The sequence below is a fragment of the Tupaia chinensis genome, unplaced genomic scaffold (assembly GCF_000334495.1).
Source record: "Tupaia chinensis unplaced genomic scaffold, TupChi_1.0 Scaffold000170_1, whole genome shotgun sequence".
In the NCBI taxonomy this organism is placed as follows: Eukaryota; Metazoa; Chordata; class Mammalia; order Scandentia; family Tupaiidae; genus Tupaia; species Tupaia belangeri.
The window spans coordinates 1,269,096-1,272,758 of record NW_006159645.1 but is presented as its reverse complement, the minus strand read 5'-3'; the positions used below and the strand labels follow the sequence as shown (position 1 = coordinate 1,272,758).

Below are 3,663 nucleotides of genomic sequence, written 5' to 3'. Positions count from 1 at the left end.
AAATGAGCAGTTCTCAGGTGCATTCCTAGACTCCAGCCCCAGTGTAACTAATAACATGTCAGAAATGTAAATTCTCAGTTCGGCAACAGACCTACTGAATCAGAAGCTCTGGGGGTGGGACCCAACAATCTGTTTATTATTGTTGTTATTTATTTATTTTATTTATTTTATTTTATTTTATTTTTTAAGTTTGCTTAGGGCACATATACTCACTAGAGAGAGAGAGACAGAAGGAAAGTGAGAAAGCAAGTTACCAGGTCTGGAACTTGAACCATGGTGATCCATGTGGAAATCCAGCACCTTAACCAGCACATCATCGTTGGCCCCCCGCCGACAACTCGTTTTAACGGCTTTCCAGGTGACCTCACGCAAGCTAAAGTCGGAGGAACCACTGCAGTAAATGTTACTGCAATAACAATACATTATAATGCTAGCATTTATAATAGCGGGTTGATGTTATTATTACTTGGACAACGTCTGTCATTAACTGTAGTATTATTTATGTATTAATCCATCCCAGAAATATTTACTTAGCACTTACCACACGCCAGGGACTCTGCCAGGTACTGAGGATACAACGATGAACCTTGTTTGTGCAAAGGTTCACCTGCTCTCCAGCCGTGGTGCAACCTCCAGTGTGTGAGGGGTTGGCCGCAGTGTTCTGCCCCGTGCTGATTACAAGGAAATGTTGTATCTGTCACGTGGTAGGCACAGGGCTGAGTGCTGCCCGTGGATTATCCCATTTAAAGCTCACAATGGTCCAGCTGAGGCTGGATCAATGATCCCCGCGTTACAGAAACAAAAACCAGGGCTCAGAAAATTCAAGCAACTGGCCAAAGTAAAGGTCATCGGTACTAAGTGGCAGGATTGATCTGATCTTAAAGCCGCGCCCTTAGCCTCCCTGTCCATATGTACCTATGTGTAGGAATATCTTTTTTGGCACCTGGAAGGATAGCTGGCCTTTAGTGAGTTCTCTTTTTTTTTTTTTTATCATAAAAACTTCCTCTTTAATCAAGGCTTTGAACATGGAACAGATTTCTTGAATAAAATAAAAAGTGTCCAATACATTGAAATATAAACCCACCATACATAAAAGACCCAGCAGGAAAAAACAAAACCAGCTTACACAATCCTGGGAACAGCCATGGTCTTAGTCTCAGATGCTTCCTCCATCCGTCAAGTGTTTTCTGGAGACAGACAGCACCGTGGCTCCCGGGGTCACAGCCGGTGGCCCGTAGAGCACTCACCTGGCTGGGCTGCTGTGGTTTTGGCTCTACTCAAGAAACAAAGCAATTACCAGCACATTCAAACAGTGTATTGAATATCCTTAAAGTACCAAAGTGAGAAACAGGAAGGTGGCATAGTCAGGTGATCAGAAGGACGTTAGAGGGGACCAGCAGGTGGTGTGGTGGTTAAGGCACTGGGCACTCCCATATGGCTGGCCACGGTTCGAGTCCCAGACCTGGTGGCTTGCTTTCTCACTTTCCCTCTCTCTCAACCTGTGTGTGTGTGTGTGTGTGTGTATGTGTGTGTGTCTAGTCACATTAAATGAATTAATAAATAAAATTAAATAAATAATTATTTTTTAAAACAGGAAAGATGTTAGAAAGGACAGCTGGGTAGAGCTGGACACTGAAAAGTGACTTCTCAGCTTCGTTTCTTTGGCTTCTTGGGTAGAGGCCTCTGGAACAGCCAGATGTGAAATTCTGGTTCATGGATTATATAATGGACCCATCCCTGACTCCGCTGAATGCCAAGATTCTTCCATTCAGATTCAGACATCAAATGGGTTTGAGGAAAAGCTTGGCTCTGTCCTTGGGCAACATGACATGCCGATACTCTAACTCCTTGTCTTCATATATGTCCGAATAGTAGATTTGTGCGTGCGACATGACGGCTCTGCTTACAGGCCTCCAGCCCCGCTTTGCCAAACTCCTTTAGTGAGTTCTTGATAAATGTGTATTTTTTTTTTTTTTGGAGAGATTTTCGCTATAGGGCTCGGGCCCTCGCCAGACAGAGAGAGACATAGAGACAGAAAGTGAGAAATCACCCCCAGGGGGGATGGTCACGCTGCAATCCCTTCTCCTCCATTCTCCTCTCGGGATCTTGGGCACACACGCACACGCGCCCGGCATGAGTTTTAAGCCGTCAGGTCCAGGACACGAACCGCTGTCGACTACGTGGGAGTCCAGCGACATAGCCATTACGCTAACTGCTGGTTCCCGATAAATGTGTATTAAATCAATACACCTATCTAGAGTCAAGAGAGAGACAGAAAGTCCCAGATGAGATGAGTGGGGTTGCAAAAACTGGCGTGGCCCCTCTGAGGAGCGGGAACCTGGAGAAGACAGCCCCAATCTGTAGCAGCTGACAACCAGGCTCAGGAGCAGAGGCTGCCCCTGGCTGTCTCTTGGCTGCCGAGAAGCTTTACAGTGCTTGGATCACCCCGCCAGGAGTTTTCAGGGAGCAGGTGCTGGTGCTGGTGTGGGCAGAGGGGCAGATAGAGGGAGAAGGCTGACACTTGCCACTTCTCCCAGCTGTCACTGCAGAAAGAAATCCTGGCACTTGGCAACTGTTCTCCACCTGCTCAAGTGGCTTGGAAGACGATGACTCACAGAGAAGGCTGGGTTTCTGCTGTTTCTCTGACCCACCTCCTTCTCAGAGAGGCAGTGGCCAATTTGGGGGGCTGGGCCTAGAGAGATGGTTTGCCAGCAGTCCATCAGGTGTAGGATTGGTTTGAAAGGGGACAACGATTGGGAACCAGCAGTTAGCGTAATGGCTATGTCGCTGGACTCCCACGTAGTCGACCGCGGTTCGTGTCCCGGACCCGGTGGCTTAAAACTCATGCCGGGCGCGTGTGCATGCGTGCCCAAGATCCCGAGAGGAGAATGGAGGAGAAGGGATTGCGGCGTGACCATCCCCCCTGGGGGTGATTTCTCGCTTTCTGTCTCTATGTCTCTCTCTGTCTGTCTGGCGAGCCCACGCGCCCTACAGTGAAAATCTCCCTTTATAAACAGGGGCCCATCTGCCCCTCCCTTCATCACTTCAGCTACTCAGCTCTAAACAGTGCTCTTTGGACTAGCACGCTAATTGGAAAGACTCGTTCTGAGTGTTAAAATCAGGTGACTGGACATCCCCAGCTAACGGAGTTTTTGTTTGTTTGTTTGTTTGTTTTTGGGGAGGTTTTTGCTATAGGGCGCATGCACTCACCAGACAGACAGAGAGAGATAGAGACAGAAAGCGATAAATCACCCCCCCCAGGGGGGATAGCCACACCGCAATCCCTTCTCCTCTATTCTTCTCTTGGGATCTTGGGCATGCACACACATGAGCCTGGCGTGAGTTTCAAGCCACCAGGTCTGGCACGCGAACCGCCGTCGGCTACATGGGAATCCAGCAACATAGCCATTACGCTAACTGCTGGTCCCCAGCTAACGGAGTTTTAGTAGATTCGAGGTGCTGGGCCAGCCCTGTGGCCTAGAGGTGAAGGGAGGTAAATCCCACATGGCCAACCACAGTGCAAATCTCAGTTCTGCTGGCTGGAAGAACACATTGGGTGCATTTGCATGCATACCCCAGACCCAGCAAGATGGAGAAATGGAGACGGGATCATGGTGTGACCAGGCCTATGGAAGGGTGTTTCTCTCTCTCTCTCTCTCTTTA

General features: G+C 48.5%; 1 long non-coding RNA gene and 1 pseudogene across 1 annotated transcript; both read right to left on the bottom strand.

The window, feature by feature from the left end:
* Nucleotides 1-303: 303 nt before the first annotated feature.
* On the bottom strand, nucleotides 304-1,254 carry LOC106734638 (uncharacterized). The gene is made up of 3 exons (XR_001370203.1): nucleotides 1,127-1,254; nucleotides 542-671; nucleotides 304-373 (listed from the first exon to the last, which is right to left on the bottom strand). It is a non-coding gene; the product is annotated as an uncharacterized LOC106734638 (long non-coding RNA).
* Nucleotides 1,255-1,647: 393 nt separating this feature from the next.
* On the bottom strand, nucleotides 1,648-1,892 carry LOC102473508 (cyclin-dependent kinases regulatory subunit 1 pseudogene; annotated as a pseudogene).
* Nucleotides 1,893-3,663: the final 1,771 nt, after the last annotated feature.